General features: G+C 35.8%; 1 pseudogene; it reads right to left on the reverse strand.

The window, feature by feature from the left end:
• Positions 1-22,485: 22,485 nt before the first annotated feature.
• Positions 22,486-23,109, reverse strand: LOC149182987 (nuclear transcription factor Y subunit C-4-like; annotated as a pseudogene).
• Between the last annotated feature and the right edge of the window lie 244 nt (positions 23,110-23,353).

The following is a 23,353-nucleotide window of genomic DNA, read 5'->3' on the forward strand; positions in this document are numbered from 1 at the left end:
GTGAGTGACACTATGCTTTCTTCCATTCCATGCCTCTTCAGGAACTAAGTTCTGGATGCTCTTGGTTGGACATCTATTCAAGATATATGGTGAACAAGCGACAACTTCAGCCCAATAATCATTTGGCAAATGATTTGCCTTCATCATACTTCTTGCCATTTCCATAATGGTCCTATTCTCCCTTTCTGCCACACCATTTTGCTGAGGTGTATACCTTGTTGTAAATTGCTTGTGAATTCCATGCTCCCTACAAAAACGAAGGAAATCATCTGATATGTATTCTCCACCTCTGTCAGTCCTAAGAACTTTGATGTAGTGTCCACTTTGCTTTTCAACAAGAGCCTTGTATTGGCAAAAGCGCTCAAACACTTCACTTTTTTGTTTTAGGAGAAATACCGATGCCTTCCTTGTGTAGTCATATATGAAGGTCAATAAATAGTGGCTGCCACCAATTAATGGTGTCTGCATTGGTCCACATAAATTTGTGGAAAATCTCCAAAGGTGTTTTTTCCCTTACTGACTTTCCTCTTGTAAATGTCTCTCTATGTTGCTTGGCCAAGATACATCCTTCACACAGGTTGTCTGGTTTTTCTATGAGTGGTAGTCCCTTCACTATGCCTTTCCTATGTAGCAAATTCAAACCCCCAAAGTTGAGATGTCCAAATCTCAAATGCCATAGCCAATTTTCATCTTTGACCTCTTCTTGAAAGTTTACTTGTGTGACAGCTGCATATTTTCTTCCATTCTGTTGTAAGTTCATTGAGAGTTGTGCTTGTGCACCTTTTTTTTGCAAATTTGATTTTAATTTTAGGGGGAACATTCTATTGTTTTTCATCTGAAACTTTGCAATCGGCTGTCTGCTTGGAGGCTTATTGAAAATTGTGCATACATCATTCTTGAAAAATACACTGTAGCCCTTTTGCATGAGTTGTCCAATGCTTATGAGGTTATGCTATAGACCGTGGACAAATTAAACATCTAAGATGTACTTCCTCTCCCCCTTCTTTGTTAGGATATTAACTCTTCATTTTCCCATGACAGATACTTTGCTATTAGTCCCTAATGTCACTTCAGATTTCACACTTTCATCTAGATTGAAAAACATTTCTATGTTTCCTGACATGTGATTGCTGCACCCTAAATCTAGATACCATATATCACTCTGTTTTTCTTATGCTACATTACAAGCTAAAAACATGCTATCATGGTTCTGATTTTCTTTTGTGAAATTTACACTTGGTTTGTTACTAATGTCATATTGTTTCTTTCTACATTCATTTGCATAATGACCATACTTCTTACAGCAAAGACATTGAACTTGATATTTATTATACCTCTGACCTTGTGCTTCATTTTGGCTTGGGCCTTGACTTGGATTTTGAATGTTGCCTTTTTTATTTGAGCTTGAAGGGCTGCTTCTTCCACCTTTGTGTGGGCTTCTTCCTCTTCCTCTAGCACATGATCTTCCTCTCCCTCGACCTTGACCAAATGATACTTGTGTCTTGAAGGTATGCTCCAATGGGGAGCTTGTTTCTCTATTCAGTCTATGTTCATGAGAAATCAGTGATGCATTAAGCTCATCCACTGAAAACTATGAGAGATTCTTTGTCTCTTCTATGGCCACAACAATGGCATCAAACCTTGCTGGCAAACTTCTCAAAACTTTCTCAACTATTTTTCTTTCCTCAAGTGTCTCACCATGAGACCTGATTTGAGTAACCAGCCCACTTACATGTGTAAAAAACGAGTCTACATTCTTAGACTCTTTTATACAAAGTGTTTCAAAATATCTTCTCAACATTTGCAGCTTTGTTGTCTTGAGTTTTGCCATGCCTTGGTAGGTTGTCTAGAGGGTGTCCCATGCTTGCTTGGACTTCATTGTTGCTGCAACCCTTGGGAAAATACTTTCATGAACTGCTTGGAAAATATAGAACAGGGCTTTTGAATCCTTCTTCCTGTTGTCCCTTAACAAATCTCTTTCTAGTTGAGATAAGGCGTTGTATGCTGTTGCATCTGCTGGTTCTTGAAAACCATTCTCCAACAAATCCAAAATGTCTTGAGACGAAAACAGGGCCTTCATTGTAATATCCCAATAATCATAATTTTTGTTGCCATTTTTGAGTGAAAAAAAACTTTCTACACACTCGTAAATATGCTCCAAAAATTCTGCCCTCAAAACAATTTTAACTGCTGATAAAAACACCTGTTTTTACACTAATAGAGTTTAACCTGCTTTGGTACCATGTTAGAAAAATTAAACAAAATTTACACGGAGAGGCAGAGTAGTGACTTTCGTGAAGCTAATTTCGTGCAGCTCAATTTCGCAGAGTCGCATAGCTCGATTTCCCGCAGTCACAAAGCTAGATTTCGCGCAGCTACACAGAGACTTAAAAAACCAGTATTCACTCACAGAAGAAAAGGAACAGAGTATGTTTGGAGCAACACACTAAAACTTAGGATTGAATTCTAAATCATGAAAATACATTCACATGAGACTGCGGCTCATTCACTAGGTAAAACAAAGGTTTTACATTGATTTACACTTACGCAAAATAACACACAGTAAAACATAATAACTTTTGTTTTTCATGGGCCCACTAAAATTTGCTCCACCATTTTCTCCTTAGAGACTCCCGCTCTCTTTCTCTCTTTTTTGTTTGCAAAATGATTTTTACATGCATATTTATCTCAACACACAATTTGAGATACATGACATAGAAAAATAATTAATATGTTGTTATTGTGCAAAATGATTTTTACATGCATATTTATCTCAACACACAATTTGAGATACATGACATAGAAAAATAATTAATATGTTGTTATTGTTGTTGAGTGTGGAAATCACACACTTGTCTATGGAGTATGGGCAATAATCATGGAATGAATGCTTGTCCATATCTAATTACCAAAATACATTAAATGCCTTAACTTCTTTGTTGTGTTGAGAAATGATTCACGTGGTACTCAGTTCTGGCTTCAGTCCTTCCATCTTCAAACAAAAACACAACCTGCGAAAAATATTTTTGACAAGTGTTTAACATGGTGGTTGGGATTAATATTTCCAACAACTGGACTATATATTGCATTTTATGACTTTATATATATATATATATATATATATATATATATATATATATATATATAATGAACTGCTCGAAACTAGGCAGGAGGGAGTTAACCCATCTTGTTTTTTTGTGAGTCCTGCACAAGAGCAAGAGAAAGGTGAGGAAATGAAAAGATCTACCTTGGCCAAGGCTGGAAATACTGAGAGAGATTTTCCTAGTGAATTGTTTAAAAAATCATACATACATGTTAATTACCATTTCCAAGAGAGTTCCTCTGTAAACACTTACCATCAACATCATTTACCTGTATTATCCCAAAAGTTGTAGATCAACCACTACAAGTTTGACATGAGAATGCACCCGAACCGTAGATGTGACATCGTGTTGGCTTATTTTAGGCCTCTAGTTCCTTGCCCCTAAAGGAGATAAAGAGGACACATGGGCTAGTTTGAGTTAAAACCTTTTCTTGGTAAGGGAATGTTGTTACTGCCACCAAAGACGTCGTTTATTCTTCTCCTCTCCTAACGCAAGTTCTGAAAATTGCATGTCAGCACGCTGAAGAGCATGGGAAGATAATTTTTCTACATTTCTAGACCTTTAGATGTGGCAGATGAGAAGGCATGCATCAGGGAAAGTGTAATTACCACTCTTATAATCAGAGGAAACCGTAAACCAAAGTTTAAACAATTCCAATACCGGCAGCTTTGGATACATGTATCTTTGGTTGTTTTTGTTCAATGAGTCAATGTAAGTTGGGAGGACGAAAGGGAAGCAGAGACAAAAATTTGTGTTATTTTTGGTTGGAAACCATGGGAGAGCAGAAGAAATCAAGAAGGCTCATATTGGTGGCCATAGACGAGATTGAAGAGAACATCAACGCTCTCCAATGGGCTCTTAAAAACTTGTTTAAATCGCAAGATAAAATCATTCTTGTTGATGCTTAATGCTCTCCAATTTCCCCTTTTACAACTAGAAACAAATTTATTGATTGATTGAAAGTAAGGAAAATTTTAGGAGCTAATATTCACAAATGGGCTAATTTTCCATGCTTTATCCAAAAAAAATATTCGTTAATTCTCATTTTTTCCTAAAAATAATTCACCTAAATTTTATAAAAAACAAATATTTTACCTTCGAAAATGCCAAAAAATGATAGAGAATATATAAAATCATTAGAAGTTTGAATATTTTTACTGAAATATCACCAAGAATTTTATAATTTTCATATTATGGATTAGTAAGATTTGCCAAAGTTTCTAATATTTAAGATATATTTCCATCTTTAAAATTTTCCCTGATTGAAAGGATTTTACTCTTTTGGCCACATAAAGTAGTAGAATGAATGATTTGTTTTGATTCATCTCAGAACTTGTGATGGAATTTCATCTTGAGGTGTTTTATTATGTTTTGGGTATGTTACATAGGCTGAGTTCTAGGTGTAGTTTGGCATGGAAAGCTTTCATGTTGCCAGTGGATGTATTGAAGATGTTGGAAAATGATATCAAGAAGTCTACAGAGAAGATATGGCCCAAAGGAAAATGTAAGTTAGGTCTACTCATACTGTACATTGGAATTAAAGAATTTAGTGTGAACTAGATTGCAAGGTTGATTAAATGTAGTTTTATTGATATCCAGTTGAATGGTAATATTGAAATCCTTTTTTTTTATCAAAGGTTCATTGTATTGAATCCCTCCTTGCCAAGCTTTCATTACAAATTGCACAGGATTAAGAAAAGCTCCCTGGGGGATGCATCAACACTATGAGAGTATGTATATACTCAGTGATCGATATCAACTTTTATAACAGTAAGAGCAATTCTTCGCTAAAGTCGAGCTAGAAGCGACCTCTTCTAGTTTCTGCACCACTTATGTGTTCCGTGTTCGAATATCCAGACAATCCTTCTATCATGACTCAGAATGCTCAGAAAACATGACCATGACTAAGAGTCAGAAGCTCTGTCGGTCTCCACTGACGTGCTGGAGGTGAAACACTTCCACAACAAAGAAACAAAGCAGCGAGGAGGAGCAATGGTGGACAAAGAAACAGAGTAGCGAGGAGGAGAAATGGTGGAAAATAGGATGGCATGGGTGGTCATGTGCACGACGGTACTGGGTATGGGGGTTGTACAATGGTGTTAGGTATGGGACTATATACATTGTGGGAGCAGGCAGAGAAACGGGGAAAACGAGCTGAAAAATCGTTTTAGATCGTTGATTCAGAAAATTATTTTTCTCAAGGGAGAAAATGGGCTGAAATATCGTTTTAGATCAGTGATTCAGAAAATTATTTTTCTCTCCAGGAACTTATCTTGACCCTTCCAAATCTATTCGAGCAACTTGAATACCAAGTGTGCCATCTGGGAATTTGCGGGAAGCAGGGAAGACCAGTAACCCCAACCAATGCTGCGGTAGAAGAAATATGAATAAACCATTACATAAAGAAGCGTGGTGGCTAGGATGGTCACGATCTGCTGCAAGTATGAGAACTCTAGCCATAACAATCTGGATAACAGAGTCGCGACGTAGTTAGTAAAGGCGAAAATGCAGCCCTGCTATTGGCTGCAATGAACAGTGTTTGCACACTGAAAGCCCATAGAGAAAACATCATTGGCGTAAAAATAATATGAGCTATGTAAATTTTTATTTAAAAAAAAACCAAAACAAAACTTTTTTATATTAAATATATTTATTTTATGGTAGTTCATTTTTTATTAATTAATTTTAAAAAAATACTTAAAAACCCTACAATATTATTCAAACCATACAATATTATAATTTGAATGAGATAATGTTTAATTAATAGTAATTAATATTTGAATTAATTGTTATAATTTTGCTTTAGTAAAAGAAAACTGAAATGGACATTAATATGGTGGAAGTGAGGGTTGTGGAAGTAATGCTAGCCACCCCCTTAGACATGATGGGTAATTAAGCGTTGATGACACAGTTTTCTATTGCATGCAACGACACACAGTGTTCTAGTTTTCTATTGCATGCAACGACATGCAGTGCTCCAATTAGCATATGTTATTAATTGAGATTATATGGAGGGCTTAGGATTTTCTACAGGATCTTAATCATATAAAATAATAATAAAATCTGTTACAGAATTGTCTTCCTCAACTCACTGGGATTTACAACAGGAACTTCGGTTCCAGAAACTAATTTTATCACAGAAAACTAAAAGTTCAGCACTGTTGTGCGTTGCAGAGAAGAAAGAACTCTTCTTCTTGCTAATACTCTATTGTCTCTCTATGCGTCTCTGCTCTTGCATTCTTTTTTATATCGAACAACACAAAAATATATTTTACAATACGTGTTGCTTTTGCATACTTCCGTGAAAATTAAAAAAATAATAAAATTCAAAATTTCACCTACATTTACCAACCCTAGTAAATCTCATTAATTACATGCCTCAAAATATCTTGCTGGAATTTAATGCATGGCTTATCACACCATCGCATCGCAAGAAGAGAAAGGATGTGCCACCGCCTCTATAACCTTTAAATCATGCGATCTGCGATCGCATCGCAAATATCGCATCGCAGATAATCAAAGGACACGGTGAAGGTTGACAAGAAGGGAAGTGCGATATGCGATCTACGATCGCGTCGCAGAGGAAAAATCTGCAAGTTGAAATTACCATTTCCAACACTCCCCTTTATTTTTAACTGCTGGGTTTTTTCTGCATACCTAGGCATTTCCTGAAATGATCAAAGCTTTTCTTTGCCAATGGTTTTGTCAAGATGTCAGCTAGCTGATCCTCTGTTCTGCAGTGCTGCAAAACAATCTCACCATTGTTAACCAATTCATGTATGAAGTGAAATTTGGTGTCTATGTGCTTTGTTCTTTTATGAAAAACAGAATTTTTAGACAATGTTATTGCAGAGCTATTGTCACAGTAAATGGTTGTGCCCTTTCCCTGTTCATGACACAAATCTTTGAGAACTCTTCTCAGCCACACTGCTTGGCATGCTGCTGCTGTTGCCGCCACATATTCTGCCTCTGCTGTTGACAAAGCCACAACTGGTTGCTTCTTGGAAGCCCACGAAATGGCTCCCGATCCCATATGAAACACATATCCTGATGTGCTTTTCCTATCATCAACACTTCCAACCCAATCATTGTCAGTGTAACCTGTCAACATGAAACTTTCAGAAGAGGAGTATAAAATACCAAACCCCTTCGTTCCATTCACATACCTTAGAATCCTCTTGGCTGCCTGCCAATGAGTCTCTTTCGGTCTTTCCATAAATCTGGAAATTAAACTCACAGCGTGCATAATGTCCGGCCTAGTTGCAGTCAAGTACATACAGCTGCCAACTATGCTCTTGTATAGTTTTGGATCAAAATCCTTACTGCTGTCTTCTTTGGTCAATTTCAACCCCATTACAGTTGGAGTCACAGCTGCTTTGTTGTTCTGCATGTTAAATCTCTTTAACACTGCTTCTACATATTTATCTTGAAAAATGAAAACACCATTTTCACTTTGGTCTACTTCAATTCCAAGAAAATATCTTAAGAAGCCCAAGTGAGTCATTTCAAATTCACTTTTCATGACTGCTTTAAAATAAACAATGAGAGACGCATCATTGCTAGTAAAAATCAAATCATCTACATATAAAACAACAATAATAATCTTACCGTCATTATCCTTTATGTAGAGTGTGGGTTCACCATCAGACTTGTCAAACCCATTGTCAATCAGATAAGCATCTATTTTGCTGTACCATGCTCTTGGAGCTTGCTTCAGCCCATAAAGAGCCTTCTTCAGTTTACAAACTTTATGCTCTTGGCCTTCAACTTCATAGCCTGGAGGTTGTTCAACATAAACCTCTTCTTTTAATATTCCATTCAAGAATGCAGATTTAACATCCATCTGATAAATCTTCCATTTGTGTTGTGCCGCAATAGACAACACTGTTCTGATTGTTTCCATCCTTGCTACTAGTGCAAAGGTTTCATCATAATCTTTGCCTTGTTGCTGCTTGTAGCCTTTCACAACAAGTCTAGCTTTGTGCCTGTCAATCTTGCCTTCAGCATTGCTTTTGGTCTTATAGACCCACTTAACTCCAATGGCATCTTTGCCTTCAGGGAGGTCCACTAACTCCCATGTTTTACTCTTCTCAATTGCACCAATTTCTTCATTCATTGCTTCAATCCATTTATCTTCATTTACAGCATCTTCAAAATGGACTGGGTCATCAACATGATAATATAAAGCGAATAATGAATTCAGACCGGTATTGTTACTTACCTCTCCTTGTTCATAAATCTCATTCAGATTTCTGAATCTTGGTCTTCTTGGTGTGCTAGGAGTTCCATCCGAGCTTGAGGGCATATCTGATCCCTGTGGTGTGCTTGGAGAAGCACTTCCTTGACCTCTTAAGGCTGTTCGAATTCCAGATTGTGGTGTGGTTTGTTGTACTTGCTGTGGTGGAGGAGGAGCCACCAAGGAAAGATTATTTACTTCTGTCCCTTCCTATTCTTCTTCGTGAGACACAGTTGTCTTCACATTCACTGTCTTCTCTAAGCTTCCATCCCAAGCTTCATCTTCAATGAACTGCACATCTCTGCTTACTATCAATTTCTTGGTGGATGGATTATAGAGTTTGTATGCTTTTGACTCATCACAATAGCCAATAAAGACACACTTCTCCCCCTTACTATCAAGCTTCTTCCTTAGCTGATCCGGTACATGTGCATATGCCACACAACCGAATACTCTCATGTGAGTGACAGTTTGATTTTGACCACTCCATGCTTCTTCTGGTATTCTGTTCATGACAGCTTTAGTTGGGCATCTATTCAAGATGTAAACTGCACAGGTAACAGCTTCTGCCCAATACTCATGTGGCAAGTGTTTTGCCTTTAGCATACTTCTGACCATGTCAAGAATGGTCCTATTCTTTCTTTCAGCAACACCGTTTTGCTGAGGTGTATATCTCGTGGTGAACTGCTTTTGTATGCCATTCTCTCTGCAAAAACGCAGAAAGTCTTGGGAGATGTATTCTCCTCCTCTATCTGTTCTGAGCACTTTGATATAATGCCCACACTGTTTCTCAACAAGAGTTTTGAAGTGGCAGAATTTCTCAAATACTTCACTCTTCTGTTTCAGCATATACACCCATGTCTTTCTGGTGTAATCATCAATGAAAGTTAAAACATATTTATTTCCGGCAAATGATGGTGTTTGCATCGGTCCACACACATCAGAATGAACAATTTCCAATGGTGCTTTTGCCCTTATACTCTTTCCTGCTGGAAAGCTTTCTTTGTGTTGCTTGCCCAAGATGCAGCCTTCACAAAGGCTGTCTGGTTTTTCGATCAATGGTAATCCCTTTACCATTCCCTTTCTGTGCAACAGATTCAGGCCTCCAAAATTGAGATGTCCAAATCTCAAATGCCACAACCAATTCACATCTTTCAGTTGTTCCTGAAAGACTTCTTGTGTTACAGCTGCAATAGTTCTTCCTTCCTTCAAATCTGCCCTGAGTTTGAGAGGAAACATTCTATTGCTGGTCATCTGCACCTGTGCAATGATCTTCTTGCTTGGAGGTATGTCTCTGATAGTACACAAATCATCTTTGAAGAATACAGTGTAACCTTTGTTAATGAGCTGTCCAATGCTCAAAAGATTACATTTCAGGCCAGGTACATAGTATACCTCTGGCACAATCATCTGTTCTCAATTTTTTGCTCGAATACTAACTCTGCCCTTACCCTTGACAGATATCGTATCATCAGTCCCTGTTGTTACCTCAGATTTCACATTTTCATCCAGATTGGCAAACATTTCAATATTACCAGTCATGTGATTACTACAACCTGAGTCTAAGAACCAGAAATCTTCTTGTTTGTCTTGTGCTATGTTACATGTTAACAACACATTCTTTGGGTTCTTATCTTCTTCATTTGCAAAATTAGCATTCTGCCTATTATTCATGTCACTTTGCTTTTTCCTACATTCATTGGCATAGTGCCCATATTTCTTACAATAATGACATTGGACTTGGGATTTGTCATACCTTTGTCCATGAGCTTGCTGTTTGCTTGAACCTTCATCTTGGTTCTGATTGCAGCTCCTTCCGCTTGTGCTTGCAGGATAATTTTTGCCTCTGTTTTCGCTTCTACCATGACCTCTGTTATTTGCTCTGCCTCGACCTCTTCTTTGGCCAAAAGACATCTGAGTCTTGAATGCTTGCTCAAAAGAGGAATTTGTTCCTCTACTCAGTCTGTGTTCATGAGATAAAAGAGAAGCACTCAGCTCATCTACCGTGAACTGTGAGAGATCTTTTGTTTCTTCTATTGCCACCACAATAGATTCAAACCTTGAGGGTAAACATCTCAAGGTTTTCTCTACAATCCTTCTATCTTCAAGAATCTCACCATGAGATCTTATCTGGGTTATCAAGCCAATAGCCTGAGTGAAGAATGAATCTATTGTATCAGATTCCTTCATGCTGAGATTTTCAAAGTCTTTCCTCAACATCTGCAACTTTGCAGTCTTCACCTTCTCCATGCCTTGATAGGCAATTTTGAGAATATCCCATGCCTCTTTGGATTTTGTTGCTGCTGCAATCCGCGGAAAAACAGTTTCATGTACTAATTGGAAGAGGAAAAAGAGGGATTTGGCATCCTTCTTCTTGTCACTCTTCAACTGGTCTCTTTCTGCTGCTGTCAAAGCAGCCAACGCTGTTGCATCTGCTGGATCAGCATAGGCAGTTTCAACCAGCTCCCATAGTCCTTGAGAAGCAAACAATGCTTTCATTGTTATGGAACAATAACTGTAGTTTTTCCCATTAAACTGTGGCAGTTGGGGATTTGTCAAACCAGTTCCAGCATCTGCCATCTTAACTTGTGAAAAATAAAGAAGAGATACTGACTGTAAAAAAAAAGCAAAAACTTTCTCTGCTGGAAGAGAAAAAAAAACGCTCAAGAAACTTCTTACAGCTCCTATAGTGAAAAAACAATTTCTGTTTTTTTCTTAACTCACTAAGTGCCTAGACTGTCTCTGATACCATGATGGAAATTTCTGTTGATTTCAAACACACAACAAACAAATATCACAGAGAACAACGCTCTGATTTTCTACAGGATCTTAATCATATAAAATAATAATAAAAACTATTACAGAATTGTCTTCCTCAACTCAGAGGGATTTACAACAGGAACTTCGGTTCCAGAAACTAATTTTATCACAGAAAACTAAAAGTTCAGCACTGCTGTGCGTTGCAGAGAAGAAATAACTCTTCTTCTTGCTAATACTCTACTCTCTCTCTATGCGTCTCTGCTCTTGCATTCTTTTTTATATCGAACAACACAAAAATATCTTTTACAATACGTGTTGCTTTTGCATACTTCCGTGAAAATTAAAAAATAATAAAATTCAAAATTTCACCTACATTTACCAACCCTAGTAAATCTCATTAATTACATGCCTCAAAATATCTTGCTGGAATTTAATGCATGACTTATCACACCATCGCATCGCAACAAGAGAATGGATGTGCCACCGCCTCTATAACCTTTAAATCATGCGATCTGCGATCGCATCGCAAATATCGCATCGCAAATATCGCATCGCAAATAATCAAAGGACACGGTGAAGGTTGACAAGAAGGGAAGTGCGATATGTGATCTGCGATCGCATCGCAGAGGAAAAATCTGCAAGTTGAAATTACCATTTCCAACAACTTCCACAAGAAAGAAACAAAGAAACGAGGAGGAGCAATGGTGGACAAAGAAACATAGTAGCGAGGAGGAGAAATGGTGGAAAATAGGATGACATGGATGGTCATGTGCACGACGGTATTGGTTATGGGGGTTGTATGAAGGCATTATGTATGGGACTATATACCTTGTGGGAACAGGCAGAGAAATGGAGAAAACAGGTTGAAATATTATTTTAGATCGTTGATTCAGAAAATCATTTTTCTCAAGGGAGAAAATGGGCTGAAATATCGTTTTAGATCAGTGATTCAGAAAATTATTTTTCTCTCCAGGAACTTATCTTGACCCTTCCAAATCTATTCGAGCAACTTGAATACCAAGTGTGCCATCTGGGAATTTGCGGGAAGCAGGGAAGACCAGTAACCCCAACCAATGCTGCGGTAGAAGAAATATGAATAAACCATTACATAAAGAAGCGTGGTGGCTAGGATGGTCACGATCTGCTGCAAGTATGAGAACTCTAGCCATAACAATCTGGATAACAGAGCCGCGACGCAGTTAGTAAAGGCGAAAATGCAGCCCTGCTATTGGCTGCAATGAACAGTGTTTGCACATTGAAAGCCCATAGAGAAAACATCATTGGCGTAAAAATAATATTAGCTATGTAAATTTTTATTTAAAAAAAAACCAAAACAAAACTTTTTTATATTAAATATATTTATTTTATGGTAGTTCATTTTTTATTAATTAATTTTTAAAAAATACTTAAAAACCATACAATATTATTCAAACCATACAATATTATAATTTGAATGAGATAATGTTTAATTAATAGTAATTAATATTTGAATTAATTGTTATAATTTTGTTTTAGTAAAAGAAAACTGAAATGGACATTAATATGGTGGAAGTGAGGGTTGTGGAGGTAATGCTAGCCACCCCCTTAGACATGATGGGTAATTAAGCATTGATGACACAGTTTTCTATTGCATGCAACGACACACAGTGTTCTAGTTTTCTATTGCATGCAACGACATGCAGTGCTCCAATTAGCATATGTTATTAATTGAGATTATATGGAGGGCTTAGGATTTATTGTTTGGGGTTTGTCTAGACCTGAGGGTTGTTCCTTGACCTCTTGTTGCATGTATTTTATTATGGTTGTGTAATGGAAGAGGTTGGTATTGAGACTTCAGTCAAGATTGTGGTAGAGGGAGGTGAAGGTATTGGCCTACAAAGGTGGTGGAAGAAATGACAGATTCTTGGGCGTTTTGGTCCATGTATTGTTGTTGGGAACTTTGAAATCTAGTGGGTTAGCAACAATTTAAATTGTGCCTTCCTTTGTGGGGAAGTCATTTCCTTTCGTTGCTAGTTATTCTAGTTATTTGGATCACATTTGATCAATAAGAATAGATAGACAAAGATTCTTGGGTGTTTTGGCCTGTGTGCTGTTGCTGAGAACTTTGAAATCTAGTGGGATAGCATCGATTTAAATTGCACCTTACTTTATGGAGTCTCGGGTCGTTTCCTTTCGTTGTCTAGTTATTTTGGTTATTTGGAGCACATATGATTGACAAGAACAAATTTATATATAACTATAATGATGTTTGCAGTTGTGGAAGGCCCTAGCTTAAATATAACCTTGGGTGCCTCTTGGTGAATGGGCATGTTCTTTGATCATGCCTTTTTCCTAATCAATTACTATTACATATTTTTTTAATTTTTATATAACATTGCCTTCCTCTTAAAAAGATGCTTTGTCCTCAAGGCATACGTAACGGTGGCGTAACGACTGGTGTTGTCGGCAAAATGTTTTTGTTGCCCAAGAAGCTTCTTCTACTGGTAAGTCCTCCCACTTGATTAGGTATTCTTTGATTACTTGTGATCGCAAATTTTTTCCCCTGATGGCGATAATACCTTCTAGTTACAAAATGATCTTTCCTTTGTCATTTAAAGTCAAAAGTGTTGTTTGTGTTGATTTAGGTTCGCCAAGTACCTTTTTGAAGAAGGATAAATGGAAAAATGGTTCTTACCTTTCTACTTACCACAAAAATGAAATGTATCAAACACTCAATCATGATAGTTTGGGACTATTGTCAGCATGTGAATATTTTACTAACTATTGATTTTTTATTATTATTTTTGATATGTTGTGAGTGATAATAATTGATGTTGCAATACATTTTAAAATTAAGTATGTTTGTTAATATTAAAATAAAAAAATGAAAATAGTCATTTTATTTATGTAGTGTAATTAATATATATATATATATATATGAATTATACTTTCAAGTGGTTTGATTTATAATGATTAAGTGTTTTTTTTTTCCTAAAATGTTAAAACTATTTATATATTTAATAATACATTTTAAATAATTAAAAAATCACAATTTTACTTTTATAGTATCAGATTCCCCTGGGAAAAAAAAAATTAGCTATTAATTAAACTATATTTTATTTCATTTACTAAAAATAAATATTACAATATTTATTACTAAAATTTTAATATCATTTAGTTTTGCAAAGGCCATTCCCCGTAGGTGGATTTCGCAATAGATATTAAAAAGCTATGACCTTCCTAATTGTTGTCACGCCACTTTTTGGTATAATGTTGTGTCTTTGAAAGTAATGGACTGAACCCTTACGTCATAATTCATTTTGTTGAGTACCCATCTCTATAGGTGGATCAATAAGTATTGAAAACATATGGCATGTCTAACTTTTATCGTGTCACTTTTTGGTGTAACGTTAGATCCTTAATAATAGATCACCCTTACCTCATTGTTTTTTTTTGTGTATTGTTTTATGAAAACTATATTTCTTTGTGCATAACGTTTGTATATTAACTTGATATCAGCACACTGGAGATATACTTAATAAAACTTAAATTTAAAGGTAATATATGTTTATGGATCTATAATCATTTATATATCAGGGATGTTTAAATGAAAAAATAGTTAAAATTTTAAATTATTGTTTTATTAAGTAGTACACTTAACCAAAAAAATTAAGAGTATGAGATATAAAAAGAGGGTATAATTTTTTTTTAACAATATGGTGAATCGGTAATCATCAGACCTAATCTAAGGAAGACCGAGGATCAATTCTCGTAGTTGCCACTATAACACCAAGAATACATTCAACAACTTAGAAGCAGATATACTAATTTCTTATGATTTCGGCAAGAGCCAAAACTCCAGCTAATAAGGAGTTTACTCCTTAAGCCACACACCATAAGAGGACAATATACTCCATGTGATTTATATTAATTAAAGAGTTGCGAAAGATTTTTAAATCTCATAATTATAAATACAAAATAAAGAAAATATATTGTTCAAATTTCTAAGTAATGGATAACATTTTCAAAATTTGAAGAAAAATACAGGTTTCAATCTCATACATATTTCTTAAAGCCTTAAGATGAGAACTGCAAAGGATATTATTAATTTGAGGTTTTTAAGCATATTTCTTAAACCCATAAGATTAGTCCTGCAAAGGATATTATTGATTTGAGGTTTGTAAATAATATTATTGATATTTTTCAACACAAGGTTGTTTATAAGGTTGTAGGTCCATAAGAAAAGTAATGCATAAAACAAATTTAATGTTTGTTTATAATGTTGTAGGTCCATATGAAAAGTAATGTATAAAGAAAATTTAATGTTTATTTAAAGTAATGATTAAATAATGTAATGAAAATGCTTATAATAAATGTAGATGTAGTTGTAACCTTGATATTAGTGGAACACTTCTTTACCATAAAGTACCATGTGTTAAAGTACCATGTGTGTGTAAAATAAAAAAATTGGAATATAAAATATTTATTATAAATAATATTTTAGAGGTTAATCATAATTAAATGTATGATAATTTGAATAATTTAAATAGAGATAGAGATATTAAAATGATTGAGAATTAGAATTTTTTAAATAATTAATAGAATAAATTAAGAATTTTTTTTAATTAATTAGTGTAGTTATATAAATTAAATCACTAGTAAATATTCATAGACATCAAAATACTTATTTTATGATATATCTAATATTTCTAAGCTTAAAGAAATCATAAAAATTAATTATATTTAATTTTAAAAGACTATAAAAATTAGACAATGAGAAGTCTATGAGGTCTTGGAAAATAGCTAATACTATTGGTTTCTCATGGAATCTAGTATTGTAACGGAACCAATTAGTCTTCTCACTTGCACAGAATGGCATTGGACTAAGCAGAGACTTAGACAAACTCATTTGGAAAATAAACAAAGAATGCAGGGTGGTGATGACGAAACTAGCTTATGAAGTGATGGTGACATAAGAAGTAAAGTTAGACCCTTTTCAATGGTATGAAATTGTTTGGAAGTAGTGTTGTCCTTTAAAGCTATGCGCCAATCTATGGTTGGTGCTAAATAACAAGATCCTCACATAAGATAATCTCCAGAGGCGAGGCTAGGAAGGACCTACAAGTTACCCACTTTGCTACAATAATAAAGAGTCAATGACACACATATTCATGGATTGTGTTTTTTCACAAGTAATGTGGAAAACAACCTTATTTGAGGATGCTTGCATGAGGACATGGTAGAGTAGGCCATTAGGGGAATGCCTCATAGAGTGGGCAAAAACCCTAGCCTTTAATCATCTTTCTAGACTTCCAGGATTAGTTCTTTGGCATATATGGTTATGTTGGAATAGCCTACCATCTTTGAGAGTCAGATCCCAAATATATGACAGGTGGTACACAAAATAAAAATAACAATCAAGGAGCTTAGCACATAAGGTTTAAATAAGGAGAACATAGTTCTAATTAGGCCCAAGATAGATACTTCGAAGGCTTGGGGATTCTTTAATGGAGCCAAAATTCATGTCAGGGTTTTATGTGGCTTAGATCTAATAATAAAGTAGAATTAATTGGGCTTTGACTTGTCCTTGACTTTGTAATGTATAGGATGGTGAAGTGATTACAAATATTTGGCGATTCTCGAGTGGTTATTGATTGATTCTTTGGGATCGGTACATTACACAACTTGGCCTTAAATCCTTAGCAACAAAGAATTTTCCAATTAAAATAATTTTTTTGAGTTGGAGGTATCACATATCCTTGCGGAACACAATGTTAATGTGGACAGAAAATTGTAACAACCCTAGTTAAAAACTCATGTAAAATATATATAGGACCGCGGTTGATGACAAAAGTATTCTAAGTTGAATTTTAGGAAAGACATCCTAGTGTGGGTGTTAATTTGATTTATTATGGCTAAGGAAATTGGCAAAGGAAATGGCAAAGGCTTTGGAAAGGAAAAATGGCATTTTTGGCATATTTATTTATGAAAATAAAGGAAATTAGGAGAAAAGGAAGGTGAAGGTCACAGGTTGCATGTGAGGAGGAAATTGAAGGAAAATAATGGAAATTGAGGAAAATAGAGACCTGATTGATAAAAAGGCTTCTGAAGATCAGTTGGAAAGCTTTTGCTCAGGTTTTGGCATTGGATCAAGAAACGAAAGGAATGTAAGAGGAAGAAATGATCAAGCAAGGAAGAGAAAGATCAAGCAGTTGCAACGATATTCTTTGTAGGTATCGATTTTCAGGTGTATTTTCCTTTACTATATTTGGCATGCATGGTATTTCATGTGGTTCTTTTGTTGTTATGGCATGGTTTTTTCTAGGTGTGATAGTGTTTTCAGCCCAGCCTTGCCATTTCCGGATAGCTATGGTGTAATGGGTTCTCATGTTTTCATCGAGCTAGATTGTTGGATGGATTTAAAGCTGAGTGAGGTGGATCTCCAATTGATAGAGCACATAGCCTAGTGGTCGTTGAACTATATTGTGGATCATGGTAAATCCATTGGCCTAGTAACCCTGAGCTAGACTATGGGTTGCGGTAAGGACATGATTGTGTGCCTCGGTGGGCCTAGGAATCCTTGTTAGTGAATAAGGAGATATATGGTAAAGCCAATAGGTGGATTGCTCTCCTTCAGGGATATTAATCCTATGATAGGATATGCGTTAAAGCCTAGAGAGTGGTTCTTGGTTTGGGGCCTAGTGATTTGGTACAGATTACAATAAATCCTAAAAGACTAGTGTCTCGGTTTAGGGCCTAGTGATCTGGTATGAATTATGGTAAAATCTAAGAGACTAGGAGACATGAAAATTCCTCATAGTGTAGGTGGAGAAATATGGTGACATCCATGCTTGTTTTGGCCTAGTAATATGGTGAAGATCATGGTAAAGCCTATTATTACATGTTTATTATGTTGGCCTAGTGATCTATGATGGATTACATAAAGCCTGGTTTCTATTGATGAGGGTGAGGTGGTTTAGCCTAGGGATGCCCTAGATGGTTCTTTTGGTTTGAGTCCCACATTCATGCTTGGAATATGACACAGGGGTGAGTAGCTAAAGATATATTTGGCTCAGTCATTCTATGGTTGGGCGGAACATGGTAGTCCCATCCCAGGTTGGCTTTCACATTCATTAATTAGAGGTTCCTTCCTTGATATCTTATATGTAAATGTATTGGTTTATATCTGGATTTTATGGCTGATGTATCAATGATATTTCTATTGCTATTATATTGTTTATAAGCATGTATTATGATAGCTATGATGTATGGATTTCCTCATGTTTTGATTGGTAAACGAATGAACAATGTATCTATGACCTAATGGATGAAACTGTCGCTAAAATGATAAGGAAACAATGCCTCACAACCAATCCCATACAAGTATGAGACCCCTATGTTCAGATATGTTATTTAAAATTGTAGATTGCATTAATGCCAAGTTTTTGACAGAATGTCAATCCTGGTTGGGGATGGTCAAGCCTAGTACTAGAGTTAGTTTTTGGTTATTAGTCTTTTCATCATGTGTTTAATGGATTCTGGAAGTTACAGCAAGTTTTGGGCAACAGACAGAATTCTAGGGTTGAAAGTGCCTTAAATTCCCCCAACTCTCACACAGGGATGCTAGAAATAGTTTCTGGATGTAGGCATGCATCTTGTGGGAGCGCCCACAACTTTGTAGACACTGGCATGCCCATAGCATGGGAGAATCCAGAGGTTTAATAGCTTAAAAACTCAGTGGGACCCAAGGGAATGATACATGTGTGGTTTGTATGGCTCTTGGGAGTGTTGTTTTTGATGTGGAAGGTATGTTTGATGTGTTTCCATTGATTCCACTTCCTTAAGTTCACCTAGGAGGTTGAAGCATATCATAGTAGCCTCTCGTCACATATTTACCCCAGTTGGCCGATAACTTGGGTAGATGTGGTAAGAGGGTGTTACAGTGTGGTATCAAAGCAGGTTGCACTCTCTTTGGGTAATATCTGATACCACAGAGTGGTATCAAAGCATGGTTCACCCCTCGGACTAGATGGGATGTGTGTTGGTCATGCATTCATGATGCTTTCATATGTGTTCCTTATGCTTGTTGTGTATGTGCTTGTTGCATTTGCATGGTGTTGATCATGGTTGTAGTGATGTCGCCATGTGAAGGTTGATGGTGTTGTTGTGGAATGTGTCGTCATGAGCGTATGGTTGCATACACATTTGTTATGCATGTCAGTGTTTATATGTTGTTATGCATGCATTTTCATGGTTATTCTTATGCATGTATTGTAGGTCAGACATACATTGTGAGTTCATTGAATGAAATTAGGTCATCATGATGATATGTTATGTTATGATGCTAATGAGTTGGCTAAGATAGAGTAGGACATTAAGATCAACAAAGTGAAATTGCAGCATTAGACCTCGAGGCAAGAGCATGTCTCCATACAGGTTTGGATGTTGGGCATGTCTGTATGTTAGTTAATCGGTTGTTATATGAATTATGGTTATATACATTAGGTTTATGTACATGTATGTTGATGTTATGGTTACATACATGATAGGTGCAATTTGATTAGTGTAGTTATATTCACATGTGTCAGACAGTCATGAGTGGTAGTAACTTGTGGTTGTATGCATTTCTCTTGTTGTTTTATGTCAGATAACTTGAGGGTTATGTTATATGTTGTTTATGAGTATGTTATAGGTTAAATTATTGTTTTTATATAATAGTTAGATTGATGATTAGGTTATATGTTGTTGATGAACATGATATATAATTTGTTGTTGTTATATGCTAGTAACTTGATGATTAGGGTTATTACATTAAGATCTTCATGTTATATGTATCATGCTAATTTGTATTAGTCTATGCAAATGGTTAGGGTTATGACCTTCAGGTATGAGTTAATATGTTGTGATATTATTTCATACTAATTTAGACTGACAGTGAATATGTGATTGTTATGCATGAATGCGATATTTTTATGAGTTTATGATGTGAACTTGTTAGCTGGTTACTGTTATGGATATCATGATTTTATTTATGGTTGATTTGATACGTTGTGAAGCTATATTGTGCTAACTAGATTGATTATGCAGACAAGATAGCCTCCCCTGAGATACATTAAGGTATGTGCTTTCTTATGTCATCTACTTTGTGCTCGTCTCCCCTGAAATCATTTCAATGCATTCATCTTTGTCTTCAGAAACATCCATATCATTCTTTTCACTTCCATCATCAGGTACTGCTATTTTTTCGTGTCGTCTGCACACTCAAGATCATTATTCACCATTTCATTCAATTCTTTTATTTCAGTTCCTTCTTTAAGACTCACATCAATTTGTTTTATTGGTTTCTGAATTCATTCTTTAATGAGCTTCAAATATGCATCAAATTTATTAACAACCTTGCTTTAAACTTATGCTCCCATGCTATTTTGAACACCTGCATATTCAAAAACAATGTTAAAAACATCTTTATTATGACTCTCTTCAGTGAGAGTTTCTTGCTCTACATCTACCTTCCTTTCAATTGCATGGAGGTTGTCTTCCACTGTTATGCTATTAGTGGATATTCTCATAAAAAACTCTTCAATCACTTTATCCTGTTCTTGATTATCAACTGTTGCTAGATGACATATTGCTTCATGAGTAGTTCCAACGGCTTTATATCTTGCTGCTATAGTGGCAGCTTCAACCTTCAATGTTTCATCAAACATTGTGCTTACCATATTGTCACAATCAATTCATGTTTCAAAAAGAAACCACACATATCATCAACATAATGTTCATCCACACTATGGTGGTATATCCAAGCATGCATGTGCTCATTGTCAATTTTGTTGACAATTTCAACTTCACCAAATCCATGAGATGTGGTTGGATTCACCAATTGACATCTCACTTTGCAGTCATCATCCACATGGGTCTCATCATAGTGGGATTCAGAATCATCTTTATCATCCACGTTATAGTGGAGTCCTTGAGAATTTATTTGCTCTGTTTCACACATAGAGGCTTCAACTTCTCTCTCTGCAATCTTTGTTGCATCTTCTTCATCCATATGCATGCTTGCATAATGGGTTTCAATTTTATGATATTGACAACCATCATCCACTTTTGAGTGGAATTCTCCAAGGTCTATTGTCCTCTCAGAGTCTTGCTCATTTTCTCTCGAATCTGCGGTTAACTTCTTTTCTTGTGACATAACCTGCTGCTGCATGTCGCTCAACTTGGTGCCAGATTCTTCTTCCAAGATCTTCCATGTTTCTTTGGAAGTTGTAGCTTTTGCTACCTTGCACAAACGCTTCTCATCCAATGCCTATTTTATAAAATTCAATTCTAAATCATCTCATACTTCATCATATGGGTTATTAGACTTGTACTCAATTAACTCTTTACCTCTAAGAAAAGTTAACATCTTGATAACCCAATGATCAAAATATTTAGCTGTAAACATAGGAAGTGGTAGCAGATCATAGCTACACCAATCACCCTCGATTTCTTCTTCACCTTATGCTAGACTTCTCAGTTCATCGGCTACGACCTGAATCTCTTGAACAATGGAAATGATCTTTGCCTCTTCTTTTTTATTTCTTTTTTTAATATGCTTCAGTCGTGCTTTGTGACCCATGACTGTTGTCATTCCTTTTCTTATAGCTACTTTTCTGATTGCATGAGGCTATCTTCCATATCATCTCCAAAAAATATAATTTTCAATATATGTCCCTATAAGGCACAATCTTCACCCAAAACAATATCATGCTTGACAAAAAACCAAATAATTTTGTAGATGGATGGACTTTACAAAGCCCTAAATTCTTTTTCAATCCCAAAAACACAAAAACAATCTCTGCTCAAATAAAATATGTGACACCCTTGTTTTATATATATATATATATAAAATAAAATAAATAAATAAATAAATAAAACTAAAAAAAAATTGTCTGCAAAACTACCTATGCACTTTAAGATCTCTTCACCATTTACCCAAAAATAAATTCTTTCGCATGATTTGTTCAAACCATTTCAAACGAGACCCCTTTAAAAAATTACACAAAGCCTTTTAAACAATATCTTTGGAGCCCATTTTCAATATAAAAAAAACTTTTGAACTAGCCCACGTATTTCTTTAACCTTGCCCACGTGCTCTTTATTTGTTGACTTCTCATACGCTTTGCTTGCAACAGGGATGACTGCATACACATGAGGTCGTTCAATCAAGGCTATTGTTTACTTTTAACACACTAATGCTTTGTATTCTTTAATATGGTTGTGTGTAAAGATTCTCATGGCAATAATGACCTACGTTAGTCCTCTAACCCTCTGAATTCGAAGGAAAGCAGTGTGTGTGTAAAACACATTAAGTTTTTCACCATTAACGTGATTCTATGCTAAGCCCATGAGCATTATAATTCTCTAAATACCACTATAAGGTGCGTTATAGCTCAAGCAAGGTACAAGTCTTCTAGGAATGCCAAGACCCTCATCCTTCAACTAATCTCTCTGTACAATATCCATAAGGAAATCAAAGATATATGTTCTAGTAATGTGATTCTTATGTAAAATGCATTGATTATTTTCTTCTGTATGAATCCATGAGCACAGGGTAAGCTCCAAAATGAACATTTCACAAGTTTTTGCAAAAATCACAGGTGCCTCAGCTGAAATCATCCTCACATCTTCATTTCCCTTCATAACTTTTTAGATTCTAGCCAACGACAAACTATGGTTCTTGAAGTCTGATGCAGGTTTTATATCATGCATCTGATTAGCCCAAAAAAATTGTAGCTATTTTTATTTCTACTCTTGTTGATGAAGACGTTGGTACCCCAACTGATGTTGTGCAACTAGCTGCGCTGCAATTGAAGGATATGTATATACAGGCTGGCGAGGAGTCTAAACAATTCCAACAACAAAGGTTGGAGCAACAGGTGCAACCCACTGAGTTGTTTGATAAGGCATTGTAGCATAGGGCATCTTAGGTGGACCACTGACAACCCCCATAACTGGCTGCTGTGAGCCTGGGGTTTGCTACTCCATTTTCTCACATGAGGTCTCCACAAAGCCCTTGTTCACTACCTTTTTCTCCTCTCAATTGTGACTTTTGTTTCTTTCAAATCCAAAAACCCCACATCCCACATTAATGATCTAGGATAAACATGCATTACATGTACACAACATAAACTAGTCCATTCTAAGAACTCTATATTTCAACATCGAAAGACCACGTTATTTTAAATTGAAATTCCTAGACAAGGCAATGCCTACCCCATGGAAAGGCTTT

Source organism: Pinus tabuliformis, chromosome 3_2 (assembly GCF_031772625.1).
Source record: "Pinus tabuliformis cultivar Carrire ecotype Pingquan chromosome 3_2, CPIR1, whole genome shotgun sequence".
Lineage (NCBI taxonomy): Eukaryota > Viridiplantae > Streptophyta > Pinopsida > Pinales > Pinaceae > Pinus > Pinus tabuliformis.